Here is an 18,258-nt window from a genome sequence, read left to right on the forward strand (position 1 = left end):
GGCAAAGCGGTGTAGATATTTCCATGTTTATAGAGACAGAGGTGTAGATATTTCCTTGTTTATACAGATAGCGGTGTAGATATTTCCATGTTTATAGAGATTGCGGTGTAGACATTTCCAAATTTATACAGATAGTTGTGTAGATATATAAAGGTTCATACAGATGGTGGTGTAGATATTTCCATCCTTATACAGATAGCGGTGTAGATATTTCCATCTTTATACAGATGGTGGTGAAGATATTTCCATCCTTATACAGATAGCGGTGTAGATATTTCCATGTTTATAAAGATGCCGGTGTAGATATTTCCATGTTTTTACAGATGGCGGAGTAGATATTTCCATCTTTATACAGATGGCGGTGTAGATATTTCCATGTTCATAGAGATGGCGGTGTAGATATTTCCATGTTTATAGAGATAGCGGTGTAGTTATTTCCATGTTAATAGGCATAGCGGTGTATATATTTCCATGTTTATAGAGATAGAGGTGAGGATATTTCCTTGTTTATACAGATAGCGGTGTAGATATTTCCATGTTTATAGAGATAGCGGTGTAGACATTTCCACGTTTATACAGATAGCGGTGTAGATATATCGATGTTCATACAGATGGCGGTGTAGATAATTCCATCCTTATACAGATAACGGTGTAGATATTTCCATGTTTATACAGATGGCGGTGTAGATATTTCCATGTTTATAGAGATAACGGTGTAGTTATTTCAACGTTATTGGGCATAGCGGTGTAGATATTTCCATGTTTATAGAGACAGAGGTGTAGATGTTTCCGTGTTTATACAGTTAGCGGTGTAGATATTTCCATGTGTATAGAGATTGCGGTGTAGACATTTCCAAATTTATACAGATAGCGGTGTACATATTTAAAGATTCATACAGATGGTGGTGTAGATATTTCCATCCGTATACAGAAAGCTGTGTAGTTATACCCATGTTTATACAGATGGCGGTGTGGATATTTCCATCTTTATACAGATGGCGGTGTAGATATTTCCATGTTCATAGGGATGGTGGTGTAGATATTTCCATGTTTACAGAGATAGAGGTGTAGATATTTCTTTGTTTATAGGGATAGCGGTGTAGATATTTCCATGTTTATAGAGTTAGCAGTGTAGACATTTCCACATTTATACAGATAGTGGTGAAGATATTTAAAGGTTCATACAGATGGTGGTGTACATATTCCCATCCTTATACAGATAGCGGTGTAGATATTTCCATGTTTGTACAGATGGCAGTGTAGATATTTCCATCATTTTACAGATGGCGGTGTAGATATTTCCATGTTCATAGAGATGGCGGTGTAGGTATTTCCATGTTTACAGAGATAGAGGTGTAGATATTTCCTTGTTTGTAGAGATAGCGGTGTAGATATTTCCATGTTTATAGAGATAGCGGTGTAGACATTTCCAAATTTATACAGATAGTTGTGTAGATATTTCCATCGTTTTACTGATGGCGGTGTAGATATTTCCATGTTCATACAGATGGTGTAGAGATTTCCATGTTTATAGAGATGGCGGTGTAGATATTTCCATGTTTATTCAGATGGCAGTGTAGATATTTCCATGTTTATAGAGATGGCGGTGTAGATATTTCCATGTTTATAGAGATGGCGGTGTAGATATTTCCATGTTTATTCAGATAGCGGTGTAGTTATTTCCATGTTTATACAGATAGCTGTGTAGATATTTCCATCTTTATACAAATGGCGGTGCAGATATCTCCATGTTTATACAGAAGGCGGTGTAGATATTTCCATCTTTATACAGATGGCATTGTATATATATCCATGTTTATATAGATGGCGGTGTAGATATTTCCATGTTTATACAGATGGCAGTGTAGATATTTCCATGTTTATAGAGATGGCGGTGTAAATATTTCCATGTTTATGGAGATCCCGTTGCAGTTATTTCCATGTTAATAGGCATAGCGGTGTAGATATTTCCATGTTTGTAGAGATAGCGGTGTAGTTATTTCCATGTAAATAGGCATAGAGGTGTAGATATTTCCATGTTTATAGAGACAGAGGTGTAGATATTTCCTAGTTTAAACAGACAGCGGTGTAGATATTTCCATGTTTATAGAGATAGCGGTGTAGACATTACCACGTTTACACAGTAAGCGGTGTAGATATATCCATGTACATACAGTTGGCGGTGTAGTTATTTCCATCCTTATACAGATAGCGGTGTAGATATTTCCATGTTTATACAGATGGCGGTGTAGATATTTCCATGTTTATGGAGATGGCGGTGTAGATATTTCCATCTCTATACAGATGGTGGAGTACATATTTCCATGTTTATACAGATAGCTGTGTAGATATTTCCATGTTTATACAGATAGTTGTGTAGATATTTACATCTTTATACAAATGGCAGTGTAGATATTTCCATGTTTATATAGATGGCGGTGTAGATATTTCCATCTTTATACAGATGGCCGTGTAGGTATTTTCATGTTTATACAGATGACGGTGTAGTTATTTCCATGTTTACACAGAAGTCGGTGTAGATATTTCCATGTTCATAGAGATGGCGGTGTAGATATTTCCATGTTTTTAGACATGGCGGTGTAGATATTTCCATGTTTATACAGATAGTGGTGTAGATATTTCCATGTTTACAGAGATAGAGGTGTAGATATTTCCTTGTTTATAGAGATAGCAGTGTAGATATTTCCATGTTTATACAGATGGCGGTGTAGATATTTCCATCCTTATACAGATGGCGGTGTAGATATTTCCATCTTTGTACAGATGGCGGTGTGGATATTTCCATGTTCATAGAGATGGCGGTGTAGATATTTCCATGTTTTTAGACATGGCGGTGTAGATATTTCCATGTTCATACAGATAGCGGTGTAGATATTTCCATGTTTACAGAGATAGAGGTGTAGATATTTCCTTGTTTATAGAGATAGCGGTGTAGATATTTCCATGTTTATACAGATGGCAGTGTAGATATTTCCATCCTTATACAGATAGCGGTGTAGATATTTCCATGTTTGTACAGATGGCGGTGTGGATATTTCCATCTTTATACAGATGGCGTTGTAGATATTTCCATGTTCATAGAGATGGCGATGTAGATATTTCCATGTTCATACAGATGGCGGTGTAGATATTTCCATGTTTTTAGACCTGACGGTGTAGGTATGTCCATGTTTATACAGATAGCGGTGTGGATATTTCCATGTTTATACAGTTAGCTGTGTAGATATTTCCATCGTTATACAGATGGCGATGTAGATATTTCCATGTTCATACAGATGGCGGTGTAGATATTTCCTTGTTTATACAGATGACGGAGTAGTTATTTCCATGTTTATACAGAAGTCGGTGTAGCTATTTCCATGTTTATAGAGATGGCGGTGTAGATACTTCCATGTTTATACAGATAGCGATGTAGATATTTCCATGTTTATACAGATGGCGGTGTAGGTATTTCCATGTTTATAGAGACGGCGGTGTAGATATATCCATGTTTATAGAGATAGCGGTGTAGTTATTTCCTTTTTAATAGGCATAGCGGTGTAGAAATTTTCCATGTTTATAGAGATAGAGGTGTAGATATTTCCTTGTTTATACAGATAGCGGTGTAGATATTTCCATGTTTATAGAGATAGCGGTGTAGATATTTCCATGTTTATACAGATAGCTGTGTAGATATTTCCATGTTTATAGAGATAGTGGTGTAGATACTTCCAATTTTATACAGATAGCGGTGTAGATATTTCCATGTTTATACAGATGTCGGTGTAGATATTTCCATGTTTATAGAGATGGCGGTGTAGATATTTCCATGTTTATTGAGATAGCGGTGTAGTTATTTCTATATTGATTGGCATAGCGTTGTAGATATTTCCATGTTTATAGAGACAGAGGTGTAGATATTTCCTTGTTTATACAGATAGCGGTGTAGATATTTCCATGTTAATAGAGATAGCGGTGTAGACATTTCCAAATTTATACAGACAGTTGTTTGGATATTTAAAGGTTCATACAGATGGTGGTGTAGATATTTCCATCCATATACAGATAGCGGTGTAGATATTTCCATGTTTGTACAGATGGCGGAGTAGATATTTCCATCTTTATACAGATGGCGGTGTAGATATTTCCATGTTCATAGAGATGGCAGTGTAGATATTTCCATGTTTATAGAGATAGCGGTGTAGTTATTTCCATGTTAATAGGCATAGCGGTGTAGATATTTCCATGTTTATAGAGATAGAGGTGTAGATATTTCCTTGTTTATACAGATAGCGGTGTAGATATTTCCATGTTTATAGAGATAGCGGTGTAGACATTTCCACGTTTATACAGATAGCAGTGTAGATATTTCCATGTTCATACAGATGGCGGTGTAGATATTTCCATCCTTATAGAGATAACGGTGTAGATATTTCCATGTTTATACAGATGGCGGTTTGGACATTTCCATATTTATACAGATAGCGGTGTAGATATTTAAACGTTCATACAGATGGTGTTGTAGATATTTCCATCCTTATACAGAAAGCTGTGTAGTTATACCCATGTTTATACAGATGGCGGTGTGGATATTTCCATCTTTATACAGATGGCGGTGTTGATATTTCCATGTTCATAGAGATGGTGGTGTAGATATTTCCATGTTTACAGAGATAGAGGTGTAGATATTTCTTTGTTTATAGAGATAGCGGTGTAGACATTTCCACATTTATACAGATAGTGGTGTAGATATTTAAAGGTTCATACAGATGGTGGTGTAGATATTTCCATCCTTATACAGATAGCGGTGTAGATATTTCCATGTTTGTACAGATGGCAGTGTAGATATTTCCATCTTTTTACAGATGGCGGTGTAGATATTTCCATTTTCATAGAGACGGCGGTGTAGGTATTTCCATGTTTACAGTGATAGAGGTGTAGATATTTCCTTGTTTGTAGAGATAGCGGTGTAGATATTTCCATGTTTATACAGAAAGCGGTGAAGATTTTTCCATCTCTATACAGATGGCGGTGTATATATTTCCATGTTCATACAGATGGCGGTGTAGATATTTCCAAGTTTATAGACATGGCGGTGTAGATATTTCCATGTTTATACAGATAGCGGTGTAGATATTTCCATGTTTATACAGTTAGCTGTGTAGATATTTCCATCGTTTTACAGATGGCGGTGTAGATATTTCCATTTTCATACAGATGGCGGTGTAGAGATTTCCATGTTGATAGAGATGGCGGTGTAGATATTTCCATGTTTATACAGATGGCAGTGTAGGTATTTCCATGTTTATAGAGAAGGCGGTTTATATATTTCCATGTTTATAGAGATGGCGGTGTAGATATTTCCATGTTTATACAGATGGCAGTGTAGATATTTCCATGTTTATAGAGATGGCGGTGTAGATATTTCCATGTTTATAGAGATGGCGGTGTAGATATTTCCATGTTTATTCAGATAGCGGTGTAGATATTTCCATGTTTATACAGATAGCTGTGTAGATATTTCCATCTTTATACAAATGGCGATGAAGATATCTCCATGTTTATACAGTAGGCGGTGTAGATATTTCCATCTTTATACAGATGACAGTGTAGATATATCCATGTTTATATAGATGGCGATGTAGATATTACCATGTTTATAGAGATGGTAGTGTAGATATTTCCATGTTTATAGAGATGGCGGTGTAAATATTTCCATGTTTATTGAGATCCCGTTGCAGTTATTTCCATGTTAATAGGCATAGCGGTGTAGATATTTCCATGATTATAGAGATAGCAGTGTAGACATTGCCACGTTTATACAGATAGCGTTGTAGATATTTCCATGTTTATAGAGATGGCGGTGTAGATATTTCCATGTTTACACAGATAGCGGTGTAGATTTTTCCATGTTTACGCAGATAGCGGTGTAGATATTTCCATGTTTATACACATGGCGGTGTAGATATTTCCATTTTTATAGAGATGGCGGTATAGATAATTCCATGCTTATACAGGTGGCGGTGTAGTTATTTCCATCTTTATACAGATGGCGGTTTAGATATTTCCATGTTCATACTCAAGGCCGTGTAGATATTTCCATCTTTATACACTTGGCGGTGTAGATATTTCTATGTTTATACAGATGGCAGTGTAGGTATTCCCATGTTTATAGAGATGGCGGTGTAGATATTTCCATGTTTATACAGATAGCTGTGTAGATATTTCCATGTTGACACAGATAGCTGTGTAGATATTTACATCTTTCTACAAATGGCAGTGTAGATTTTTCCGTGTTTATATAGATGGCGGTGTAGATATTTCCATGTTTATACAGATGGCGGTGTAGGAATTTCCATGTTTAAAGAGATGGCCGTGTAGATATTTCCATGTTTGTAGAGATAGCGGTGTAGTTATTTCCATGTTAATAGGCATAGCGGTGTAGATATTTCCATGTTTATAGAGATAGAGGTGTAGATATTTCCTTGTTTATACAGATAGCGGTGTAGTTATTTCCATGTTTATAGAGATAGCGGTGTAGACTTTGACACCTTTATACAGATAGCGGTGTAGATATTTCCAAGTTTATAGAGATGGCTGTGTAGATATTTCCATGTTTATACAGATAGCTGTGAAGGTATTTCCATCATTATACAGATGGCGGTGAAGATATTTCCATCCTTATACAGATAGCGGTGTTGATATTTCCATGTTTATACAGATGGCGGTGTAGATATTTCCATGTTTATAGAGATGGTGGTGTAGATACTTCCGTGTTTATAGAGATAACGGTGTGGTTATTTCCATATTAATAGGCATAGCGGTGTAGTTATTTGCATGTTTATAGAGACAGAGGTGTAGATATTTCCTTGTTTATACAGATAGCGGTGTAGATATTTCCCTGTATATAGAGATAGCGGTGTAGACATTTCCAAATTTATACAGATAGTTGTGTAGATATTTAAAGGTTCATACAGATGGTGGTGTAGATATTTCCATCCTTATACAGATAGCGGTGTAGATATTTCCATGTTTGTACAGATGGCGGAGTAGATGTTTCCATCTTTATACAGATGGCGGTGTAGATATTTCCATGTTCATAGAGATGGCGGTGTAGATATTTCCATGTTTATAGAGATAGCGGTGTAGTTATTTCCATGTTAATAGGCATAGCGGTGTAGATATTTCCATGTTTATAGAGATAGACGTGTAGATATTTCCTTGTTTATACAGATAGCGGTTTAGATATTTCCATGTTTATAGAGATAGCGGTGTAGACATTTCCACATTTATACAGATAGCGGTGTAGATATATCCATGTTCATACAGATGGCGGTGTAGATATTTCCATCCTTATAGAGATAACGGTGTAGATATTTCCATGTTTATACAGATTGCGGTGTAGATATTTCCATATTTATGGAGATGGCGGTGTAGATATTTCCATGTTCATAGAGATAATGGTGTAGTTATTTCAACGTTAATGGGCTTAGCGGTGTAGATATTTCCATGTTTATAGACACAGAGGTGTAGATGTTTCCTTGTTTATAGAGATAGCAGTGTAGATATTTCCATGTGTATAGAGATTGCGGTGTAGACTTTTCCAAATTTATACAGATAGCAGTGTAGATATTTAAAGGTTCATACAGATGGTGGTGTAGATATTTCCATCCTTATACAGAAAGCTGTGTAGTTACACCCATGTTTATTCAGATGGCAGTGTAGATATTTCCATCTTTATACAGATGGCGGTGAAGATATTTCCATGTTCATAGAGATGGTGGTGTAGATATTTCCATGTTTACAGACATAGAGGTGTAGATATTTCTTTGTTTATAGAGATAGCGGTGTAGATGTTTCCATGTTTATAGAGATAGCAGTGTAGACGTTTCCACATTTATACATATGGTGGTGTAGATATTTAAAGGTTCATACAGATGGTGGTGTAGATATTTCCATCCTTATACTGATAGCGGTGTAGATATTTCCATGTTTGTACAGATGGCAGTGTAGATATTTCCATCTTTTTACAGATGGCGGTGTAGATATTTCCATGTTCATAGAGATGGCGGTGTAGGTATTTCCATGTTTACAGAGATAGAGGTGTAGATATTTCCTTGTTTGTAGAGATAGCGGTTTAGATATTTCCATGTTTATACAGATGGCGGTGTAGATTTTTCCATCTCTGTACAGATGGCGGTGTATATATTTCCATGTTCATACAGATGGCGGTGTAGATATTTCCAAGTTTATAGACATGGCGGTGTAGATATTTCCATGTTTATACAGATAGCGGTGTAGATATTTCCATGTTTATACAGTTAGCTGTGTAGATATTTCCATCGTTTTACAGATGGCGGTGTAGATATTTCCATGTTCATACAGATGGCGGTGTAGAGATTTCCATGTTTATAGAGATGGCGGTGTAGATATTTCCATGTTTATACAGATGGCAGTGCAGGTATTTCCATGTTTATAGAGATGGCGGTGTAGATATTTCCATGTTTATAGAGATGGCGGTGTAGATATTTCTATGTTTATACAGATAGCGGTGTAGATATTTGCATGTTTATACAGATAGCTGTGTAGATATTTCCATCTTTATACAAATGGCGGTGCAGATATCTCCATGTTTATACAGAAGGCGGTGTAGATATTTTCATCTTTATACAGATGGCAGTGTAGATATATCCATGTTTATATAGATGGCGGTGTAGATATTTCCATGTTTATACAGATGGCAGTGTAGATATTTCCATGTTTATAGAGATGGCGGTGTAAATATTTCCATGTTTATGGAGATCCCGTTGCAGTTATTTCCATGTTAATAGGCATAGCGGTGTAGATATTTCCATTTTTATAGAGATAGCAGTGTAGACATTGCCACGTTTACACAGATAGCGTTGTAGATATTTCCATGTTTATAGAGATGGCGGTGTAGATATTTCCATGTTTATACAGATAGCTTTGTAGATATTTCCATCTTTATACAGATGGTGGTGTAGATATTTCCATCTTTAGACAGATGGCGGTGTAGATATATCCATGTTTACACAGATAGCGATGTAGATATTTCTATGTTTATACAGATAGCGGTGTAGATATTTCCATGTTTATAGAGATAGCGGTGAAGATATTTCCACATTTATACATATAGCGGTGTAGATATTTAAAGGTTCATACAGATGGTGGTGTGGATATTTCCATCCTAATACAGATAGCGTTGTAGATATTTCCATGTTTATACTGATGGCGATGTAGATATTTCCATCTTTATGCAGATTGTGGTGTAGATATTTCCATGTTCATACAGATGGCGGTGTAGATATTTCCATGTTTATAGAGATGGTGGTGTAGATATTTCCATGCTTATACAGGTGGCGGAGTAGATATTTCCAATTTTATACAGATGGAATTTTAGATATTTCCATCTTTATACAGATGGCGGTGTAGATATTTCCATGTTTATAGAGATGGCGGTATAAATATTTCCATGTTTATGGAGATCACGTTGCAGTTATTTCCATGTTAATAGGCATAGCGGTGTAGATATTTCCATGTTTATAGAGATAGAGGTGTAGATATTTCCTTGTTTATACAAATAGCGGTTTGGATATTTCCATGTTTATAGAGATAGCGGTGTAGACAATGCCACGTTTACACAGATAGCGGTGTAGATATTTCCATGTTTATAGAGATGGCGGTGTAGAAATTTCCATGTTTATACAGATAGCTGTGTAGATATTTCCATCTTTATACAGATGGCGGTGTAGACATTTCCATCTTTAGACAGATGTCGGCGTAGATATTTCCATGTTTACACAGATAGCGGTGTAGATTTTTCCATGTTTACACAGATAGCGGTGTAGATACTTCCATGTTTATACAGAGAGCTTTGTAGATATTTCCATGTTCATACAGATGGCGGTGTAGATATTTCCATGTTTATAGAGATGGCGGTATAGTTATTTCCCTGCTTATACAGGTGGTGGTGTAGTTATTTCCATCTTTATACAGATGGCGGTGTACATATTTCCATCTTTATACAGAGGGCGGTGTAGATATTTCCATGTTCATACACAAGGGGGTGTAGATATTTCCATCTTTATACAGATGGCGGTGTAGTTATTTCCATGTTTATACAGATGGCAGTGTAGGTATTTCCATGTTTATAGAGATGGCGGTGTAGATATTTTCATGTTTATACAGATAGCTGGGTAGATATTTCCATCTTTATACAGATGGCAGTGTAGATGTATCCATGTTTATACAGATGGCGGTGTAGATATTTCCATGTTTATACAGATGGCAGTGTAGATATTTCCATGTTTATAGAGATGGCGGTGTAGATATTTCCATGTTTATACAGATAGCTGTTTAGATATTTCCATGTTTACACAGATAGCTGTGTAGATATTTACATCTTTCTACATATGGCAGTGTAGATATTTCCGTGTTTATATAGATGGCGGTGTAGATATTTCCATGTTTATACACATGGCGGTGTAGGAATTTCCATGTTTTTATAGATGGCGGTGTAGATATTTGCATGTTTGTAGAGATAGCGGTGTAGTTATTTCCATGTTAATAGGCATAGCGGTGTAGATATTTCTATGTTTATAGAGATAGAGGTGTAGATATTTCCTTGTTTATACAGATAGCGGTGTAGATATTTCCATGTTTATAGAGATAGCGGTGTAGACTTGACACATTTACACAGATAGCGGTGCAGATATTTCCATGTTTATAGAGATAGCGGTGTAGACATTTCCAAATTTATACAGATATTTGTGTAGATATATAAAGGTTCATACAGATGGTGGTGAACATATTTCCATCCTTATACAGATAGCGGTGTAGATATTTCCATCTTTATACAGATGGTTGTGAAGATATTTCCATCCTTATACAGATAGCGGTGTAGATATTTCCATGTTTATACAGATGCCGGTGTAGATATTTCCATGTTTGTACAGATGGCGGAGTAGATATTTCCATCTTTATACAGATGGCGGTGTAGATATTTCCATGTTCATAGAGATGGCGGTGTAGATATTTCCATGTTTATAGAGATAGCGGTGTAGTTATTTCCATGTTAATAGGCATAGCGGTGTATATATTTCCATGTTTATAGAGATAGAGGTGAGGATATTTCCTTGTTTATACAGATAGCGGTGTAGATATTTCCATGTTTATAGAGATAGCGGTGTAGACATTTCCACGTTTATACAGATAGCGGTGTAGATATATCCATGTTCATACAGATGGCGGTGTAGATATTTCCATCCTTATAGAGATAACGGTGTAGATATTTCCATGTTTATACAGATGGCGGTGAAGATATTTCCATCTCTATACAGATGGCGGTGTACATATTTCCATGTTTATACAGATAGCTGTGTAGATATTTCCATGTTTATACAGATAGTTGTGTAGATATTTACATCTTTATACAAATGGCAGTGTAGATATTTCCATGTTTATATAGATGGCGGTGTAGATATTTCCATCTTTATACAGATGGCCGTGTAGGTATTTTCATGTTTATACAGATGACGGTGTAGTTATTTCCATGTTTACACAGAAGTCGGTGTAGATATTTCCGTGTTCATAGAGATGGCGGTGTAGATATTTCCATGTTTTTAGACATGGCGGTGTAGATATTTCCATGTTTATACAGATAGTGGTGTAGATATTTCCATGTTTACAGAGATAGAGGTGTAGATATTTCCTTGTTTATAGAGATAGCAGTGTAGATATTTCCATGTTTATACAGATGGCGGTGTAGATATTTCCATCCTTATACAGATGGCGGTGTAGATATTTCCATCTATGTACAGATGGCGGAGTGGATATTTCCATGTTCATAGAGATGGCGGTGTAGATATTTCCATGTTTTTAGACATGGCGGTGTAGATATTTCCATGTTCATACAGATAGCGGTGTAGATATTTCCATGTTTACAGAGATAGAGGTGTAGATATTTCCTTGTTTATAGAGATAGCGGTGTAGATATTTCCATGTTTATAGAGATGGCAGTGTAGATATTTCCATCCTTATACAGATAGCGGTGTAGATATTTCCATGTTTGTACAGATGGCGGTGTGGATATTTCCATCTTTATACAGATGGCGGTGTAGATATTTCCATGTTGATACAGATGGCGGTGTAGATATTTCCATGTTTTTAGACATGACGGTGTAGGTATGTCCATGTTTATACAGATAGCGGTGTGGATATTTCCATGTTTATACAGTTAGCTGTGTAGATATTTCCATCGTTATACAGATGGCGGTGTAGATATTTCCATGTTCATACAGATGGCGGTGTAGATATTTCCTTGTTTATACAGATGACAGAGTAGTTATTTCCATGTTTATACAGAAGTCGGTGTAGATATTTCCATGTTTATAGAGATGGCGGTGTAGATATTTCCATGTTTATACAGATAGCGGTGTAGATATTTCCATGTTTATACAGATAGCTGTGTAGATATTTCCATCTTTATACAGATGGCGGTGTTGATATTTCCATGATTATAGAGAAGGCGGTGTAGATATTTCCATGTTTGTACAGATGGCGGTGTAGATATTTCCATGTTTATACAGATGGCGGTGTAGGTATTTCCATGTTTATAGAGACGGCGGTGTAGATATATCCATGTTTATAGAGATAGCGGTGTAGTTATTTCCTTTTTAATAGGCATAGCGGTGTAGAAATTTCCATGTTTATAGAGATAGAGGTGTAGATATTTCCTTGTTTATACAGATAGAGGTGTAGATATTTCCATGTTTATAGAGATAGCGGTGTAGATATTTCCATGTTTATACAGATAGCTGTGTAGATATTTCCTTGTTTACACAGATAGCTTTGTAGATATTTACATCTTTCTACAAATGGCAGTGTAGATATTTCCATGTTTATATAGATGGCGGTGTAGATATTTCCATGTTTATACAGATGGCGGTGTAGGAATTTCCATGTTCATAGAGATGGCGGTGTAGATATTTCCATGTTTATAGAGATAGCGGTGTAGTTATTTCCATGTTAATAGGCATAGCGGTGTAGATATTTCCATGTTTATAGAGATAGAGGTGTAGATATTTCCTTGTTTATACAGATAGCGGTGTAGATATTTCCATGTTTATAGAGATAGCGGTGTAGACTTTGACACGTTTATACAGATAGCGGTGTAGATATTTCCAAGTTTATAGAGATGGCTGTGTAGATATTTCCATGTTTATACAGATAGCTGTGTAGATATTTCCATCTTTATACAGATGGTGGTGAAGATATTTCCATCCTTATACAGATAGCGGTGTAGATATTTCCATGTTTATTCAGATGGCGTTGTAGATATTTCCATGTTTATAGAGATGGCGGTGTAGATATTTCCATGTTTATTGAGATAACGGTGTAGTTATTTCCATATTGATTGGCATAGCGTTGTAGATATTTCCATGTTTATAGAGACAGAGGTGTAGATATTTCCTTGTTTATACAGATAGCGGTGTAGATATTTCCATGTTTATAGAGATAGCGGTTTAGACATTTCCAAATTTATACAGATAGTTGTTTGGATATTTAAAGGTTCATACAGATGGTTGTGTAGATATTTCCATCCTTATACAGATAGCGGTGTAGATATTTCCGTGTTTGTACAGATGGCGGAGTAGATATTTCCATCTTTATACAGATGGCGGTGTAGATATTTCCATGTTCATAGAGATGGCAGTGTAGATATTTCCATGTTTATAGAGATAGCGGAGTAGTTATTTCCATGTTAATAGGCATAGCGGTGTAGATATTTCCATGTTTATAGAGATAGAGGTGTAGATATTTCCTTGTTTATACAGATAGCAGTGCAGATATTTCCATGTTTATAGAGATAGCGGTGTAGACATTTCCACGTTTATACAGATAGCGGTGTAGATATTTCCATGTTCATACAGATGGCGGTGTAGATATTTCCATCCTTATAGAGATAACGGTGTAGATATTTCCATGTTTATACAGATGGCGGTGTGGACATTTCCATATTTATACAGATAGCGGTGTAGATATTTAAACGTTCATACAGATGGTGTTGTAGATATTTCCATCCTTATACAGAAAGCTGTGTAGTTATACCCATGTTTATACAGATGGCGGTGTGGATATTTCCATCTTTATACAGATGGCGGTGTTGATATTTCCATGTTCATAGAGATGGTGGTGTAGATATTTCCATGTTTACAGAGATAGAGGTGTAGATATTTCTTTGTTTATTGAGATAGCGGTGTAGATATTTCCATGTTTATAGAGATAACGGTGTAGACATTTCCACATTTATACAGATAGTGGTGTAGATATTTAAAGGTTCATACAGATGGTGGTGTAGATATTTCCATCCTTATACAGATAGCGGTGTAGATATTTCCATGTTTGTACAGATGGCAGTGTAGATATTTCCATCTTTTTACAGATGGCGGTGTAGATATTTCCATGTTCATAGAGATGGCGGTGTAGGTATTTCCATGTTTACAGTGATAGCGGTGTAGATATTTCCTTGTTTGTAGAGATAGCGGTGTAGATATTTCCATGTTTATACAGATAGCGGTGTAGATTTTTCCATCTCTATACAGATGGCGGTGTATATATTTCCATGTTCATACAGATGGCGGTGTAGATATTTCCAAGTTTATAGACATGGCGGTGTAGATATTTCCATGTTTATACAGATAGCGGTGTAGATATTTCCATGTTTATACAGTTAGCTGTGTAGATATTTCCATCGTTTTACAGATGGCGGTGTAGATATTTCCATTTTCATACAGATGGCGGTGTAGAGATTTCCATGTTTATAGAGATGGCGGTGTAGATATTTCCATGTTTATACAGATGGCAGTGTAGGTATTTCCATGTTTATAGAGAAGGCGGTGTATATATTTCCATGTTTATAGAGATGGCGGTGTAGATAATTCCATGTTTATACAGATAGCGGTGTAGATATTTCCATGTTTATACAGATAGCTGTGTAGATATTTCCATCTTTATACAAATGGCGGTGCAGATATCTCCATGTTTATACAGAAGGCGGTGTAGATATTTCCATCTTTATACAGATGGCAGTGTAGATATATCCATGTTTATATAGATGGCGGTGTAGATATTTCCATGTTTATAGAGATAGCGGTGTAGACATTGCCACGTTTATACAGATAGCATTGTAGATATTTCCATGTTTATAGAGATGGCGGTGTAGATATTTCCATGTTTATACAGATAGCTTTGTAGATATTTCCATCTTTATACAGATGGTGGTGTAGATATTTCCATCTTTAGACAGATGGCGGTGTAGATATATCCATGTTTACACAGATAGCGATGTAGTTATTTCTATGTTTATAAGGATAGCGGTGTAGATATTTCCATGTTTATAGAGATAGCGGTGAAGACATTTCCACATTTATACAGATAGCGGTGTAGATATTTACAGGTTCATACAGATGGTGGTGTAGATATTTCCATCCTTATACAGATAGCGGTGTAGACATTTCCATGTTTATACAGACGGCGGTGTAGATATTTCCATCTTTATGCAGATAGTGGTGTAGATATTTCCATGTTCATACAGATGGCGGTGTAGATATTTCCATGTTTGTAGAGATGGCGTTGTAGATATTTCCATCCTTATACAGGTGGCGGAGTAGATATTTCCATCTTTATACAGATGGAATTGTAGATATTTCCATCTTTATACAGATGGCGGTGTAGATATTTCCATGTTTATAGAGACGGCGGTGTAAATATTTCCATGTTTATGGAGATGACGTTGCAGTTATTTCCATGTTAATAGGCATAGCGGTGTAGATATTTCCATGTTTATAGAGATAGAGGTGTAGATATTTCCTTGTTTATACAAATAGCGGTGTAGATATTTCCATGTTTATAGAGATAGCGGTGTAGACAATGCCACGTTTATACAGATAGCGGTGTAGATATTTCCATGTTTATAGAGATGGCTGTGAAGAAATTTCCATGTTTATACAGATAGCTGTGTAGATATTTCCATCTTTATACAGATGGCGGTGTAGACATTTCCATCTTTAGACAGATGTCGGTGTAGATATTTCCAGGTTTACACAGATAGCGGTGTAGATTTTTCCATGTTTACACAGATAGCGGTGTAGATATTTCCATGTTTGTACAGAGAGCGGTGTATATATTTCCATGTTCATACAGATGGCGGTGTAGATATTTCCATCTTTATACAGATGGCAGTGTAGATATATCCATGTTTATATTGGTGGCGGTGTAGATATTTCCATGTTTATACAGATGGCAGTGTAGATATTTCCATGTTTATAGAGATGGCGGTGTAAATATTTCCATGTTTATGGAGATCCCGTTGCAGTTATTTCCATGTTAATAGGCATAGCGGTGTAGATATTTCCATGTTTATAGAGATGGCGGTGTAGATATTTCCATGTTTATACAGATAGCTTTGTAGATATTTCCATCTTTATACAGATGGTGGTGTAGATATTTCCATCTTTAGACAGATGGCGGTGTAGATATATCCATGTTTACACAGATAGCGATGTAGATATTTCTATGTTTATACAGATAGCGGTGTAGATATTTCCATGTTTATAGAGATAGCGGTGAAGATATTTCCACATTTATACAGATAGCGGTGTAGATATTTAAAGGTTCATACAGATGGTGGTGTGGATATTTCCATCCTTATACAGATAGCGCTGTAGATATTTCCATGTTTATACTGATGGCGGTGTAGATATTTCCATCTTTATGCAGATTGTGGTGTAAATATTTCCATGTTCATACAGATGGCGGTGTAGATATTTCCATGTTTATAGAGATGGCGTTGTAGATATTTCCATGCTTATACAGGTGGCGGAGTAGATATTTCCATCTTTATACAGATGGAATTTTAGATATTTCCATCTTTATACAGATGGCGGTGTAGATATTTCCATGTTTATAGAGATGGCGGTGTAAATATTTCCATGTTTATGGAGATCACGTTGCAGTTATTTCCATATTAATAGGCATAGCGGTGTAGATATTTCCATGTTTATAGAGATAGAGGTGTAGATAATTCCTTGTTTATACAAATAGCGGTGTGGATATTTCCATGTTTATAGAGATAGCGGTGTAGACAATGCCACGTTTATACAGATAGCGGTGTAGATATTTCCATGTTTATAGAGATGGCGGTGTAGAAATTTCCATGTTTATACAGATAGCTGTGTAGATATTTCCATCTTTATACAGATGGCGGTGTATACATTTCCATCTTTAGACAGATGTCTGCGTAGATATTTCCATGTTTACACATATAGCGGTGTAGATTTTTCCATGTTTACAAAGATAGCGGTTTAGATACTTCCATGTTTATACAGAGAGCTTTGTAGATATTTCCATGTTCATACAGATGGCGGTGTAGATATTTCCATGTTTATAGAGATGGCGGTATAGTTATTTCCATGCTTATACAGGTGTTGGTGTAGTTATTTCCATCTTTATACAGATGGCGGTGTACATATTTCCATCTTTATACAGATGGCGGTGTAGATATTTCCATGTTCATACACAAGGGGCTGTAGATATTTCCATCTTTATACAGATGGCGGTGTAGTTATTTCCATGTTTATACAGATGGCAGTGTAGGTATTTCCATGTTTATAGAGATGGCGGTGTAGATATTTTCATGTTTATACAGATAGCTGTGTAGATATTTCCATCTTTATACAGATGGCAGTGTAGATGTATCCATGTTTATACAGATGGCGGTGTAGATATTTCCATGTTTATACAGATGGCAGTGTAGATATTTCCATGTTTATAGAGATGGCGGTGTTTATATTTCCATGTTTATACAGATAGCTGTTTAGATATTTCCATGTTTACACAGATAGCTGTGTAGATATTTACATCTTTCTACATATCGCAGTGTAGAGATTTCCGTGTTTATATAGATGGCGGTGTAGATATTTCCATGTTTATACACATGGCGGTGTAGGAACTTCCATGTTTTTAGAGATGGCGGTGTAGATTTTTGCATGTTTGTAGAGATAGCGGTGTAGTTATTTCCATGTTAATAGGCATAGCGGTGTAGATATTTCCATGTTTATAGAGATAGAGGTGTAGATATTTCCTTGTTTATACAGATAGCGGAGTAGATATTTCCATGTTTATAGAGATAGCGGTGTAGACTTGACACATTTATACAGATAGCGGTGTAGATATTTC

The sequence above is a fragment of the Gorilla gorilla genome, chromosome 2, assembly GCF_029281585.2.
Source record: "Gorilla gorilla gorilla isolate KB3781 chromosome 2, NHGRI_mGorGor1-v2.1_pri, whole genome shotgun sequence".
NCBI lineage: Eukaryota > Metazoa > Chordata > Mammalia > Primates > Hominidae > Gorilla > Gorilla gorilla.